The 16951-nt window shown below is 38.8% G+C and overlaps 1 protein-coding gene across 2 annotated transcripts in view; it reads right to left on the bottom strand.

Annotated features, from left to right (window-relative positions):
• The window catches only part of RGS7BP (regulator of G protein signaling 7 binding protein), a 106322-nt gene that overhangs the window by 66837 nt on the left and 22534 nt on the right, over window positions 1–16951 (bottom strand). The gene's annotated exons all lie outside the window — the stretch shown is intronic.

The raw sequence follows: 16951 nt of genomic DNA, 5'->3' as shown, positions 1-16951 counted from the left end.
CATTTTCTTCTGCTCATTGATTACTACGGCCTTAGATTCAAACTACTTAAAGTTCTAGAATGTGCCATGATTTATTGCATCCCAGAGCCTTTGTATATGTTCTTCTTCTAGTCATCACAATTTTTTCAACTCCTTTTTCCTTACCAACTCGTATATGGTCTTTATTCTTCTTCTTAAGAGATAGGGCCTCACTTGGTTGTCCAGGCTGGAGTGCAGTTACACCGCAACCTTGAACTCCTGGGCTCAAGTGACCCTCCTGCCTCAGCCTCCCAAGTAGCTAGGACTATAGGCATGCACCACCACCCTTGGCTATTTTTTTTTTTTTTTTTCAGAGACAAGGTCTCACTATGTTGCTCATGCTGGTCTCAAACTCCTGGCCTCAAGTAATCCTCCTGCCTCAGCTTCCCAACGTGCTGGGATTACAGACAGGAGCAACAATGCCTGGCCTTCTATACATCTTCAAGTATCATCTTAGATCTCTACATCACTTTCTTTGGGAAATCCTCCCTAAAATTCCTAACCAGCATTAAGTACCATCCCTGTGAGATCCCAGTTCATCTCCTAGGATGATATGCATCATACTGTGTTTTCGCCACCTGTTTGCTTCTTTTGCTCCCACTGCAGCGTAAGCTTTATGAAGGCAAGAACTGTGTCTTGCTCACTTTTGTGCTCCAGTGCTTAATACAATGCCTGACACATTGGCTCAGTATTTGTTGAATGAATGAAGAGTAAGTTAACCATTTCTAAAGTACAATACATCAAATATCACTAGTGCACTTACACATGTAACTCTGCTATTAACAGAGATCGGTAAATCAAAAGGTGTCTAAAGCATTATCTTTTTGGCATGTCTGGAAAGGGAACCATTCAAAAGTTTTTAAAAAATGCCGAAAGTCTACCTATTGTACAGAGATGCCAGGGATTTTATTTTGGCCACAGAAACTAGACCTCAGACTCAAAAGTTAGTGATCAAAGTCTATAGTTTAATGGCCTCTGCCTTTCCCTTTTCTTTTCATTCTTTACAGAGAAGATAGAGTGGACACCCTTGCTCTTGTCCTACCCAACCTTCACTTTTGTTGGGGCACAGCAGCCCCTGGGAACATGGCTCTCCCTGCTCCACTTATGCAGCTCCCGCAACCTGTCATTTTCTTGCATGACCCTGACATCCTATCCACAGGTGATTGGTTACAGCTGGACACTGGACTTAAGCTGTGTAAATCATAATACCTGTCCCCTGCCCCTAACAGATTAGTTCAGAGATAGGCACAAATCTGTTTCTTTTCTGGGATTTTTTTTTTTTTAACTTTTTTTCTCGAGGTAGAGGGAGCTGTTTTGAGTGAGAGATAATGAACTGTCACAGAAATGAGAAACAAAGAATTCTCACGGTGTTTAAGTTCTGGATTCAGTTAGTTATGAGTTACCCATATGCCTATCCTTCCCACATTTAGTTTAAACACTTTCATGGAGTTTTTGCACCAATTAATTCTCTTTTTGGTCTAAGCCACTTCAGCATTAGTCTCTGCAACTTGCAACTAAAAGAATCTTGTCTACTTTAGAGTGAAATGTTCTACTTTTGATTCTGTCTTTGATGACATTGACAAAAGTAAGCTCCCAGTATTCAACAATCTGGCTCAGTACACAAAATATAGATAACATGGTCGTATTTTACCAGTAGAGGTCTTTTCTAACATAAATCTTCTATGAGTGTCCTCAGAGCGATTACTCCACCATTTTTCTTTTTAGATAGATACCTGCATATATCACATATACTCTCAGCACTTTTAAATATGAACTATCAATGTTGTGCCATTTTCAAGATGGAGATATGCCTCCTTTTATAGTTCAAAAAGATCATAAATATGGCATTAATGAGTCTACTTCCACATGGAAGAAAATATCTGCAACAATGTAAAGGAGTTCTCCCCAAACATTGACTTCACAGAGTCAAATGAGGCCAAAAGGAGACAATGGATATAAAAGAGACAAGCATCATGTACTTAATAACTTTGTATTTACTTATTTGCCCTTTCTTGTGATGAAAATGCTGTGCTATAAAATGCTGATGAATTCTAGACATAGAGCTCAGATTATTCAGTTCATGGTGCTGGATGAGATGTAAAATGTTTCCTTTTACTGGTAAATCAAGCCATGTCCACGTGGAAAACAAAGGGTTAACAGCAGCCCTGAGACTCCTTCCTCCCTACTTGGGGATGGTTGACCTCAACCAGGGCTCCTTGTAAACATGTTATGGCTTTTAAACTAGTGGAAAGATACCAGAGAGTCCCTATCTAAAATAATGCTTTTGGGCAGAATAGACTTGATCTGTCTAGACTACGTATTATAAATAAAGTGGTAGTTTATGGATTTATGGGGTATGGCTGGCTAGAGATCGGGAGGTAGTCCTGTAAGCATTTTAAATCTAACTAAAGGAATATAAAACTGGGAACCCCAAAACAAAAATGGCATTTTAAAAAAAACAACATGTTCGCATATTGTTCAGAACTCAGCTGTTACTCTGAACCAAAACATGTCCTAATGTAAGAGAAGGGGAATTTCTGGGGAGCTGCATCTGGTAGACTCAGGCACCTTCAGTAATTCATCCATGTCGGTTCTTGCCAGTACCTTTGTATCATTGGTAAAGTCTGGTGTTGGGTAAGACGAATGATACTGACAAGTCTACTTTAAACTTTCAACTCTTTCGTTAACACGAAGCATACATAAGGAATAAGAAGATGGCAAATGCAGCATGTCAGAACAGAGAAAGAGAGGATAGATTTTAAAAAAAATAATGCTGTGAAAATTGGTTAATATCTAGAAATACATGAATTCCTACCTCAGATTATATACTACAACAAAAAATAAGATGGAAAAATCATAAAGAAAAACTAGAATAGAAAATATCTGAAATGATTTCTGATTTTTACTTAGGGAAGCTCGTTCTAAGCAAATTAATTAATTTTAAAACATCAAAAGAAGAACCAGAGAGAGAGGATTAGTAACAAAGAACAAACTGGGGCAATGTATTTGCAATGCATTTGACAGAGGTAGATTTAGTATATTGAGTAAAAAATCACTGAAAAAAAAATTAACGCTACTGTAGGAAAATGGCAAAGGTGATAAACAAGTAATTGCCAAATGAAGAAATACAAAGTGTAAATAAGTATAAGTACAACTACATTCTAACTGAGAAAACTCAAAATAAATGTGAAAAAATGAGATGCAATTTTCTGTGTATTACATTAGCCACACTTGAGATGATGAGAGTACCCTATGATGATGACCAGGATCCTGGAATGCAGTTGTTCTCATCTCCACTGCTGGTAGGAAGTGAATGTGGCAGACATGGAGGAGAGAACCTGCTGTGCAGGGTCCGTGAGCTCACCACCTACAGCTGCTGCATTTTGGGGACCCATTGATATGGCTTGGCTTGGATGTTAGTCCCTCCAAATCTCATGTTGAAATGTGATTCCCAGTATTGGAGGTGGGATCTGGTGGGAGGCAATTGGATCATGGGAGTGGATCCCTCATAAATGGTTTAGCACCATCCCCTTGGTAATGAGTGAGTTCTCCCTCAGTTAGTTCCCATGAGATCTTGTTGTTTAAGAGCTTCTAGGACCTCCCCCTGCTCTCTCTCTTGTTCCCACTTTTATGTGGCATGCTGGCTCTCCTTTGCCTTCTGCCATGATTGTAAGCTTTCTGAGGCTGTCACCAGCAGAAGCAGAGGCTGGCACTATGCTTCATATATGACTTCCAGAACCATGAGCCAATTAAACCTCTTTTCTTTATAAATTATCCAGTCTCTTTTATCAGAGACTAGGATTGCAACCCCTGCTTTTTTTTGTTCTCCATTTGCTTGGTAGATCTTCCTCCATCCCTTTATTTTGAGCCTATGTATGTCTCTGTATGTGAGATGGGTCTCCTAAATACAGCAGACTGATGGGTCCTGACTCTTTATCCAGTTTGCCAGTCTGTGTCTTTTAATTGGACCATTTAGTCCATTTACACTTAAGTTTAATATTGTTATGTGTGAACTTGAGCCTGCCATTATGATATTTACTGGTTTTTTTGCTCGTTAGTTGATGCAGTTTCTTCCTAGCCTCGATGGTCTTTACATTTTGGCATGTTTTTGCAATGGCTGGTACTGGTTGTTCCTTTCCATGTTTAGGGCTTCCTTCAGGGTCTCTTGTAAGGCAGGCCTGGTGGTGACAAAATCTCTAAGCATTTGCTTATCTGTAAAGGATTTTCTTTCTCCTTCACTGATGAAACTTCGTTTGGCTGGATATGAAATTCTGGGATGAAAATTCTTTTCTTTAAGAACGTTGAATATTGGCCCCCACTCTCTTCTGGCTTGTAGAGTTTCTGCCGAGAGATCTGCTGTTAGTCTGATGGGCTTCCCTTTGTGGGTAACCCAACCTTTCTCTCTGGCTGCCCTTAAGATTTTTTCCTTCATTTCAACTTTGGTGAATCTGGCAATTATGTGTCTTGGAGTTGCTCTTCTGGAGGAGTATCTTTGTGGCGTTCTCTGTATTTCCTGAATTTGAATGTTGGCCTGCCCTACTAGGTTGGGGAAGTTCTCCTGGATGATATCCTGAAGAGTGTTTTCCAACTTGGTTCCATTTTCCCCCTCACTTTCAGGCACCCCAATCAGACGTAGATTTGGTCTTTTGACATAATCCCATACTTCTTGCAGGCTTTGTTCATTTCTTTTTCTTCTTTTTTCTTTAGATTTCTCTTCTCGCTTCATTTCATTCATTTGATCCTCAATTGCTGATACTCTTTATTCCAGTTGATCGAGTCAGTTACTGAAGCTTATGCACATGTACCCTAAAACTTAAAGTATAATAATAATGATAATTTAAAAAAATTATCCAGTCTCCGGTATTTCTTTATAGCGATGCAAGGATGAACTAACACACCCACCAAAGTGTTCATGCCAATGCCGACCTTTCCAGAATCACTAGCCACTGACTAAGCATGGTGATATGACTAGAACTGGGTCACTCTGTTCAATGCAGGACGCCTCTAGCAGGTCTTCTTTGCTTAGGGTCTTCCCCTTGGCCTGGTTGAGGTTTTTTTTAATGCTGCATGGCTCTTCGTAGTCCTTCCTCCTTTCTTCCTCCTGTTCTTTCACAAGTGTCAGTCCTGATGAAAGCCATCCTGTCTTCCCACTGTTTTCTCTCCCCTTCATCATTCACAAGAGTTTACACAAGAATAATCTTGCATTTCTAATTTCATCTCAGGGTCTGGTTCCCAGAGGACTTGAACTGAAGAAAACAAATTGGTATAATCTTTTTGGAGGTCAATATAGTAATACTCTCTGACTTGTATTTTACTTTTATAAATTTATACTAAGGAAAAAAGCAGATATATTTATAAAGTTTTATGTAGGATTATTTGACACATATTTATAATTGAAAAAAGTGAAAATTAATGATAAATGATTGGGTATTTTATTATAGTCCATAAAACACTACACATGGTCTATCAAGTTTAAAGATATGGAAAGTTCACTGCTGCTTGTTTGGTTGGTTAAAAAACAAAACAAATAAAGTTATGGCAAATTACTTATTACACTGTTAAATGAAAAAAGATTATAAGTGGTACATACAATATGAATTCAATCTTAGTAAAATATGTATGTAGACAAAAGAACAAATTACATACTTGATGTAATTTTAATTTTCTTCTTTGTGTTTTCCCTGTAATTTATAAACTTTTTGCAATAAATACATTATTTTTTACAGTAAAAATGTGTATTATTTAACTATAAAGGAATTAAAAAATCAACTATAGAAAATATCAAAATATAATCAATTGCTATTCTTTGGGAGATAATATTATAAGTAATATTTTTCTGCTTTATTCTCTTTAAGTTTAAAAATATTCTAAAATCAAAAAGAATCTTCATTAAAACTAGATTTTACTGATTTATAAAATTATGCAAATCAGTTGAATGAAGAACAGATAACCTGAACAACAAATAATACTGAAACATTGGGCATTCATATTTTAAAATATGAACTTAACCTGTACATCATACTTAGTTCACAAATTAGCTCAAAATGGTTCACAAACCCAAATGTAAAGTATAAAACTGTAAACTTTTAAATTGTTTTTAAACAGGATTTCACTGTGTTGCCCAGAGTGGAATGCAGTGGCTATTCACAGGTGCAATTCCATTAGTGATCAGCGCAGGAGTTCTGACCTGCTGCATTTATAACCTAGGCTGTTTCACCCCTCCTTAAGCAACCTGGTGGTCCCCAGGTCCCGGGAGGTCACCATATTGATGTCAAACTTAGTACAGACACCTGATAGGCATAGTTAACTGCAGCCCAGAAATGGGCTCAGGCAATCTTTCTGCCTCAGCCTCCTGGGTAGCTGGAACTATAGGCCAGCACCACTGCACCTGGAAAAACTATAAAACTTCTAAAAGAAAACATAAGAGAAAGTCTTTGTAGCCTTAGATTAGACAAAGAGATCTTAAATAAGATACCAGAAGCACAATTCATAATAGACAAAAATTGGTAAATTTTAGTTTACCAAAATTTTTAAAAATTTGCTCTGTGAAAAACACTGATAAGAAAATGAAAATACAAACCTCAAACTGGGAAAAAATATTAAATTATATATCTGACAAAGGACTCATATCCAGAATATATAAAGAACTCTCAAAACTCAATAGTAAGAAAACAAACAAACCAACGAATAATAAGCCAAAGACTTAAACAGATACTTCGCTAAGGAAGGTGTATGAATGGCAAATAGCACATAAGCAGACTCTTCACATCTGGAGTCATTAGGGGAATGCAAATTAAAAACAAGAGATACTTCTCTACACTTTTAAAATGGGCAAAGCAAACAAAAGCTAACAATATGTAGTACTGAAGATGTCATCAAAACTGGAAACAACTGACAGTGAATGGATAAACAAACTGGGGCACATCTGCACAAGAGAATGCTACAGAACGAATAAAAAGGAATGTGCATTCAACAATGTGGATGCATCTCAAGTAGAATCAAGTGGAATCTCAAATGAATTAGGCTAGTGAAAGAAGCTAGACTCAAAGGCTACACGTTGCCTGTAATTCCAGCACTTTGGGAGGCCAACAAAGGTGGGTGGATCACTTGAGGTCAGGAGTTTAAGACCAGCCTGGCCAACATGGCGAAACCTCATCTCTGCTAAGAAGGCAAAGATTAGCTGGGCGTGGTGCGGGTGCCTGTAATTCCGGCTACTCGGGAGGCTGAGATAGGAGAATCTCTTGAACCCAGGAGGCAGAGGTTGCAGTGAGCTGAGATTGTGCCACTGCACTCCAGCCTGGGTGACAGAGCAGGAGTCTGTCTCAAAACCAACCAACCAACCAACAGACAAACAAAACAACGACAACACCCAGCTACATGCTATATGATTTAGCTTAGATGGTATTTTGACAAAGACAAAACAAAGGCAAAACAAAGACAAAATAGTAGGAACAAAAAACAGATCAGAGTTTGCCAGGGGCTGTGCAAAGGGGAAGGGATTGACTATGAAGGGGCAAGATGAGAGAGTGTTTTGGGGGTGATGGAACTCTTCTGTATCTTGATGTTGGTAGTGATTATACAACTTCACACATTTGTCAAAACTCATAGAAATGTACAACAAAAAATGAATTTTATTGTGTGTAAGTTAAGCCAATTTTAGAAGATTTAAAAAATTAGAAAAAAGTTAAAAATTAAGTTTTATAAAAACATTGATATCTTTGATAATAATATTAATTAAAATTAGCTATATATATGGTTTCAGCTAAGTAGGTAAAATAATGCATATTTATTAGGTTTATCAACTTTAAAATTCATAAATTCATAAGAAAACAGGTTAAAGAAGAGGTTAAAAAAAGAGCTTTCTATTTACTTGGTTGAAACATTAGTTCTGTCCAGGGTTATGAGTTCTCTCCTCTTTCTTTCCTGTCTTTCCACTCTTCCCAGTGTTCCCATGTGGCTGCCTGCAGATTTTTAGCACTGAGAGAAGTTTGTCATGTGGATCTTCAAGTATCAGGCTTTGAATAGTGTAATGGAATGCTTTTAGCAGCATAGCAGAGCAGGCAAAGATATTCTTCATATGACAGACTCTTTCCTGGATCATCAGTGAAAGTCAAGAGTCTAACACTAAAATCATGTATCTGTGAAGGAATTTCTAACATAATCTAAAGCAAAATGGTCCATGATGTAGCTTTCTGGGGCTCTGTCTTGACCCAGGAACAGAACTTAGGGAAACTCATATTCCTAGGCTCTTTCTCTCGAATATCATGATTTTAGCCAAGCTTCTGGGGAGAGGTAAAGCTTGGAGAGCCCAAAATGAACATCCCTAGCAGGTACAGTAAAAACTCTCCTACCCAGTTTACCAAGACTGGTAATTGGGTGGTTAAAAAGTCAACTCTAACTATATATCTTAAACTTATTTTAGATTGAGACGCATAAGTGTACATTGACCAACCAGTCTTCTGGTGACAGCCTAAAGCAAGCTTGTAACCCATGGCCCAAGGGCTACCTGTGGCCCAGGACGGCTTTGAATGTGGCCCAACACAAATTTGTAAACTTTCTTAAAACATTATGAGATTTATTTTTGTGATTTTTATTTTGAGCTCATCAGCTATCATTAGTGTTAGTATTTTGTGTGTGGCCCAAGACAATTCTTCTTCCAACGTAGATCAGGGAAGGCAAAATGTTGGACACCCCTGGACTAAGGTCTTCTTTTTGAGTATGAATCCATTGATTGGAGTCTGGCAAGAACCATACCCATTATACATTATCTCCACTTGATCTTAGCCAAAAGGCTGATAAGTGACACATAAAACATCATCTCCAATTTCCAGTTTCAATTTCTTTAAAGTCTAAAAGAAACTTGAAGATACTTGTGATGCACACCCAGTGCAGAATCCTTCTGGAATGTTATGATTATTTGTTACAGTCTTTTATAGTTATCTTGGCCACACCAAATTTGATAGCATTTTTTTCTTACTAGCTCACCAAATTAATTTTTATGTTAACAGCTCTTTTTGCCCTCCTATTTCACCAAATCACCTAATCAAAATATGGCAAAAACAGGTTTGGAAACCAGCATAACTGACTCTTGATAAGCATACAACTCAATGGGTGGGTCAGAAGTCCATATCTGGTACTAGAAGTAGCTTGATAACCAGGGCATTAGTCAATAGGTTTCACAGAGGGAATAGAAAGTTTCCCTTAATCCGGTGACTTAGGTAAGTGAAGGTCAGTTAAAAGAATACCTATAGCACCTGAAATGTAGGTATTCTATGTTATTGATACATTCTGTTTTGAAAGTAAAGTCTGTGACTTGCACTGAATTGCAAGGATACATGTAAATAGGATGAAGATTTTCATCCTATAAGAACAACTACTACTGTTAATAAAGGTATTTGGATTTTTTTATTGTGAATGTCTGTGGTAATAAACACCATAAGGAACATAATCACCCTAGTTAACATAATTTCTTTTTGTCCATGCTTCCCGAACTGAGATATCTGATGCTCGTTGGACTTCTCACATAGTCCCTCTCAGAATTTCCTATATGCTCTCCACTTCCTCACTGTACTCACAAGCTCTTGCTCCCAATTGAAGTTTATCTGCAGAAATCAGAAATATCTTCCCTTTACTGCTACGGCTATGGGCTTCTGTCTTCAAACTCAGCCCTGTCCCGATATCATGAGCTACTTTTTGGCTGTTCCTTGATGTTTAATGAGGATATTACCTACCCAAAGACACTTCTGGACTTCAGTTCTGAAAGCCCTGCTACACAGGGTAAGACTACTGTATTTTGACTTTGAGAGTTACAAATTATCCTTCTCTGCAAAATACAGACTTAAATTGGCACCTGTAGAGTAATTTATTTCCATCACAATTGTACCCCCAAGGGCTTGTCTACATAGACACCCCAGACAACTAAGTATTTTCAAGACTTTTTGTGTTCCCATTTTGAATCCCAAGACTCTCTTCCAATAAAGTAGATTTTTTGCCGTTTTCAAAGCTGATATTAAGCTGCACCTTTGACAATAACTGGCCAAACATTCCGTTGCTTCTTGAGGTCATAATCTAAAAGATATTGGCAGGACCATTTAATCTCCATAAAGGAGGATGTATGTCTTCCTCTCTGCTATGGAAGGAGAGTGAAAATCTCGTTCAGCTAAAAGCTATGTGAATTTATTCAGGTTTTAAGTTGAAAAGAATAGGAATATGAGAAAGTCTTACTTTGTGCTATTTAAAATTGAAGCTCTCTATGTTGGATAACCTTTCCTGTCATTTAATAATCAACCTTTCTTTCTTTCTTTCTAGGCATTTTAAGGGAATCATATATTTTGCTCTTTGATTATGATGGTTAGTTGAAGCGGTGGGGCTGGGAGGGAGCATCTTTCCAGAAGTTATTCCTGCATGGTGTGAGAACAGAGCTAATCCTCTCCTCAGCATTCATTCAAGTTTCAAGTTCTTGTAGCCATTATGTCAAACAGGGGATGCACTGAGTATATTTAAGCTGAGATCAGGCATCTAGTATACACACTTGTTCTTTAACAAGAAAAATGTGCACACTTTAATAGATCTGTATATTCAGAGGTCTAGATCAGGATAGGGAATAAGTACTTGTTTCCATGAAGAGCAGAACTTCTTGGTAGATGGGCCAATAGCCATCGCCTCCATTTCCTCACATCTCACTTTCTCTTCAGCCCTCAAATCCAGACTTCTGTTCCCAGTGCTCCTCTGGCTGCTCATGTCAAGGACACCAAGAACCTCTCTCACAAAATCCACTGGTCCCTCTGTCCTCATCTTATTGGAAATTTCAGCAGCATTGGTAAAACTGTCACACCTTCCATCTGAGACAGTTTTCCTCTTGACATCCAGGGCTCTATCACCCTAAATACCTGGACCCTACTCAGTTGCCTTTGCTGGATCTTCCTTTTCTTCCTAGGCTTTAAGAGTCCCTCAGTGCCCAGCCCCTAGCTCTCCTTTGTTTTCTTTCTACATCATCTCACTACATGAACTCATCCAGTCCCAAAGTTTTAAATACCACCTCCATGCCAGTGTCTTCCAAATTTAAATTTACAACCCTGACCTTTCTTTTGAGCTCCAGATTTATCCTAATGGACATTATCTTTTAATGGATATTAATGGATGCTGAAAGGAATCACCAAGTTATTATCTTCAAACACAGCTTTTGGTTTTTTGCTCTCTCATCTGCCAAAGGCCACCTCACCTAGACCTCCCTGTTTCATGGCATAGCACCACCATCAAATCCGTTACTCAGACCAAACGCTTGTTTCTGATTCTCCCCTTTCCCTCATTCTCATCACTCCCCCTCCAACCTGCAACACTTCTGCAAATTCTGCTGGTCTTACCTCTAAACAGTTGCTTACCTCTAAAATAAGCAACTATTACCCGAGGGACGAATTCCTCTGTTGCCCTGCACAGTCTATTCTTACACATTTTAAAAACATAAATCTCATCCTCCAGTGGCTTTTCACTGCATTTTAAATCAAATCCACTCTTTCTTGTGACCTAGCGAGGCCCTGCCAGGCTGGTTGCTAACTCCTTCCTGACCTTGTCTTGTCCTGCTTTCCTGCCTCTCACCACACTCCAGTCTGTCAGGTTCTGGAACTAGCCAAGTTTGTTCCTGCCTCAGGGTCTTCACATTCACTCCTCCTTCTGCCTGGCATGCTCTGCCCCAGATCTTCGCATGACTGGCTCCTTTACCATTCAGATCTCACCTCAAATGTCATCTTCCCAAAAAGGACTTTCCTGGGTACCTGAATCAGCTGCTCTTTTCCTCCGCCCACAGATGCAGCACACTCGTTCTCATATTATCCTTTTTCTATTACTGTCCTTATCCACATCCCACTTTTGTAATAATCTTGTTTATTGATTTGCTTTCTTATTTATCATATGTGCCCTCTGGCAGATATAAATTTCACAAGTGTAAGTCATGTCTGCTTTATTTCCTGGGGTATCCCCAGTGCCTGGTACATAGTAGGTGCTCAATACATCTTTGTTAAATGAATAATTGTAGAATAAATAGTTGTAGCTTAGAAATAGACATGAGGTGGGGAGGGAGAAGTTTGGCGTAACGTTTAAACTTCTAACAGAGTTTTACTTCACTGTGTCAAAATACAAAGAGGCATAAAGCTTTGAATGTATGTGAAATTGTTGTTAAAATCTGGGTCTCTTGCACATTATTTATGGAAGAAAAATATGAGTTGATGATCTTTATGTTTAATTCCTCATCGTGACACTTTCTAGGGCAGGGGTTCTCAACTTTTTTTGTCCATTGGGATCACCTCAGGGGCAGGACTTGGGTCCCATCCCCCAGGTGATCCCCATTGATGTGGGTGGTGGCCTGAGCATTAGGCGTTTTAAAGCTTTACAGGTGATTTTAATATGCAGCCAAACTGAAGAACTTCTGTTCTAGAAGATATTTATGGAACTCATGAAATATGCTTTCCAAAGCTCATGGAGTCTGGGAAATAGAGCCATTTACCTGAAAATCTACTATTAGAGTCTCCAAAGCTTCTTATTCATTAATATAGACCGGGTTGACAGGGCCTAACTCATTCTGGCTGAGTTTGAGTATCACCAACCACATCAGTCTCTCTCAGCTCTAGATGTTTCAGGAGCAATGAGAAGAGAATTTCTGAATGCACGTGGAGGATGAAGGTCCATTCAAGAGGAAAGAAATGAAGGGACTACCTAAGTGGTGCAATTGAGAAGCTGGTATGGTCATCACCTGGGCCATAGCAAGAGGAAAGAGTTCTCAGGGATGGCATCCAGAAGCTGTTTGGCAGAAAGGCACATGGACTGGTAACAACAGCCTGGTGTGAGCAATGCCCTGGGAAATGAAGGCACAAGAGTGGCAGCCCAGATTCCAATCAGTGTGTGTATATTGATGAGGCTGTGAGGTAAATGGGCCAGAGACACAGAGCTGCAAACAATACTGAAGGGGCAGTGTGGTAACACTAGGGATTCAGGCTGCAGCATGGGCTGACTCAGCAGTGAATGTGGGAGGGGCCCTCCGTTACCCAAATACACTAGAGAAGAATGGCCTGAAAAGGCGGTTGGGAGTGTGTGGGGGCAACAGACTTCACAAATAAGATGAGAGGAGGGCTCAAGTCATTTTACTTGGGTACTAAATATAAGGGTAGCTTCCGAGAACTGAAGAATTTAGAAAAACTTTTGTTTCATTATTTATAGAGGTTTTTAGCAGCTGATGCTCTTACTTTCACTGGGAAGTAGAAAACTAGACAACATTCTTTTTACTTATTGTTTTTAAATGGAAATGGCTTTCCAAATACCTAAAAAAGCAAACATAGGTGCTCGTACCTTCAACTTTCAGAAACAAAAGGTTATTATTTTGACACTTGAAATGGTATTTACACAATTTCTTCTAAGAATAAATGCTGTTTCTAAAGCCCATTCTACCTCTCTACGCTTTGCAGATGAAGCCTCATTGTTCTACGGGGCTCTTCTGTTTGGGTTTATGAAAACAGACACTGGACTGATACAACCCAGGTTTGGCTCCGGGAAAAAAAAAAAAAAAAGGATATTACAACAAATTGTGGTGGTGCTTGCACTATTTAGAAAAATATTTAAACAATGATAACATCAAGTCATTGTTTAGCTCTTCCCATATACAGCTCCAGTTCAGTTTTTATCATCCAAATTAGTCCAACTTTAAGTATAAATCTGTCTTTGGTGAGCTCCTTCTTTTTCATTTTCTGAAAGACAGTAAGCATGCCAAAAAGGCTTATGAAATGAAATCTTTCAAGACCTAAGATTCTGTCTAAAAATAGCACTTCCCGATAAGCAATGAACAATTTTTATTCTTTACTTGTGCTTGTATGCATATAGCAAAAGAGAGAGAGGGGGAAAAAAACCCTAGCAGGTAGGAAACTAAAGGATAGAGCAGAAGGGGAATTTCCAAGATGATGAAAAAATTTAACAATACTTAAACAGGCCGGGCGCGGTGGCTCAAGCCTGTGATCCCGGCACTTTGGGAGGCCGAGACGGGCGAATCACGAGGTCAGGAGATCGAGACCATCCTGGCTAACACGGTGAAACCCCGTCTCTACTAAAAAATACAAAAAAACTAGCCGGGCGAGGTGGTGGGCGCCTGTAGTCCCAGCTACTCCGGAGGCTGAGGCAGGAGAATAGCGTGAACCCAGGAGGCGGAGCTTGCAGTGAGCTGAGATCTGGCCACTGCACTCCAGCCTGGGCGACTGAGCGAGACTCCGTCTCAAAAAAAAAAAAAATACTTAAACATATTAGTAAATAGGCTACTCCAATGTTATTAATAAAGGAGTTCTCTAGATTACCTAAATACCCTATGTTGTTTGAAAAATTAAATTATCTCTAATTCTTGCATAGCAACATACACTCCAAATCATGTGAGAACAAGCCTACCATACATATACACAAACAAGACTTTTTTTTCAGGATCTATGAATTTTTATCTTCATTTTCTCAGAAGCAGGTGCTGGAAACCTCAGTGCCTAGGACACAGAAAAGTGCATAATAAATGTAGGCTGAACGAATGAATGAATGAATAAATGAATAAGGAGCAAGTTTCCACACTCTGCCCTAGAATGGCTGTGACCTTATTGCATGGGGTGACTTCTTCACAGACTGGAGCTGGATTAGAAAATGAATGAGTGTAATCCCACAGACCTCCTAATTTGGAAGATGTCGAATAACAAACTCCCCAGGTTCAAGTTTTGTATTTCTTTTTCTCAGTGTGCAAATTGATTGTGTCTCCAATGACTTTGTTATCTACCACAGATTTTTAAAATTAAGAGTGAATAAAGTATTCTTTTTAAAATAGCTTGTAATTTTCCTTGGAAGCCTCTCTTACAAGATTTTCTAATACTGCAGAAAAATAGAAGGATATGGACATATAGTTTTGAACTACTGTCCTGCAGGAGACATTGTTTTGGTTGTCTTACATTCAATCCTTCTTCCTATTGAGGGACTCCCCATTATTGATGGTTGGAGGGTGTACAATGTCCACTATAGAAGTTTCCTTCCATGGGACAGTCTTTCCTCTCCTACTCCCTGCAACCAGGATGCTGCACATGACCAATTGGGTGTTTGTACCAGAGCTTTGAAGCTGGAGTGTTTGACCCAAGAGGAAGGGATAGTTAGGATTCATTTAGGGCAGCAGCATCCATCAGTGGTGTTGGCTAGGGCAAAACATCCTGGCCAGCTTGTCTCAGCTATGTAGCCTGTGCATTCTCCTTGGTTCGTGTCCATTTTCCAATCCCTTTTCTCTCATTTCCCCATGTGATTGCAATGATTCCCTTTGCATTGTTTGTAATAATGATTCCAATAAATTATTCTACCTAATAAATATATCTAAAGCCACCTGCTCTTGCTTGCAAAAAAATAAAAAACTCTATTGACACATCTCCTCAATTACTGATTAATAACAGAGCTAAGTCTATTCTTGGCAGTTATAAGTAAAATGAAATGAAAAGCAAAAATTATAAATAACCTAATAAATTTGAACCACATTTAGACACGATTTGTACTTCCAGTCATGGCACAGTGGAAAGTATAGTGGCCTTTGAATCAGGGGGATGTAAGTTCAAGCACTGACACTAGCATTTATTGCCTATGTGACCTTGAGCAAGACACTTAATCTTTGTGAGCCTTCATTTCCTCATCTATTACACAAGAATAAAAATATCACACAGGTATGTTCCAAGGACAATGTGAGATTATTTTTATCATGAAAGCACTTTTAAATCTTGAAGCTATTTTTGTCATTCTAGGCCAATAATATATCTTCTATATAATCTCATTTTGAATGCAATCTACATTCATTACATATTTCCTAGTTTCTTTTTCAAATAAACCTGGGAGATGAAATACTTCTGGCTTCAAATTCTAGTTTTTAAAAGGCCTCCTATATCACTTCCAATGTGAGCAATACAGTAAAAGCATATTGTAAAGATGAGTAGATACTTTTTTTTTTCTTCTCAATTTGTAAGCTAAGTTTACATCTGACCCGACTATCTCACTCTCCTAATGACAGGTGCATGCACACAGAACAGTTCAGACCACAGCTCCTGGCCTGGTGATCCTTCAAAGATACCATCTGAACACTTTGGCTTCTACCAAAAATTAATGTGGTTGAAACATATTTTCCTGGTTTATTTATGTCACCTGGCATAGAAATGGTATAGAAGTCCTGAAGTATAGAAGTATAGAATTGGTATAAAAGACCTGCCCATGGAGGTTCTTAAGTAGCCATAAATGGAAGTTTTCTGGCCATGTGATACAGAAACACAACTAAAGGAAGGCTGTGAAAACTGAAGCAGAGATGCAGAGAATGGGAGATGACATGACGCTAGAACAGCAAGGATCCAGAATCTGGTCACTTGCCTTGGTGAAAGAGGAAGGGAGACAGCCCTTCCCGGGGGCTATACTTGTTCAAATAGATCCCTTGTCTATGCCTGTGGTTCTCAAACTTGTCTGCATATCAGAAACACCTGGAGGTATTTTAAAAATTCTGGAACCCAGGCCATGCTCCAGACCAAGTAAATCAGAATCTCTGAGGGTGGGACACAGACACTGGCATTTTTTTAGGCTCCCCAGGCGTTTCCAATGGGCATCACAAGCTTGGTAACCACTGGTTTATATTGTTCTCATAACCTATTTAATTCAGTAAAGCCTGTGATCTGAAACCAACAATATCTTAGAGTTTCTTTTCCCCCATTCCTGTACCCAGTCCTGGTTCTCTTGAATCTTGAGCCTGACAAAAAGTCAAGATACATTCATTATATGAGGTGAGTATACTATATCATTTTGAAAACATTTCTAAAGGCCTAATCACTTTTATAACAGAAAAATACTTGCCTTAAACCAAAAGTCATTTCTAGTGTAATTTCCTTTATCGGCAGCACATCATTTCTCTAAG

This window comes from Trachypithecus francoisi, unplaced genomic scaffold, assembly GCF_009764315.1.
Source record: "Trachypithecus francoisi isolate TF-2019V2 unplaced genomic scaffold, Tfra_2.0 Lachesis_group2, whole genome shotgun sequence".
NCBI classification, from domain to species: domain Eukaryota; kingdom Metazoa; phylum Chordata; class Mammalia; order Primates; family Cercopithecidae; genus Trachypithecus; species Trachypithecus francoisi.
Note: the sequence above shows the minus strand (reverse complement) of the source record. Positions and strands in the feature narration are given on the sequence as shown.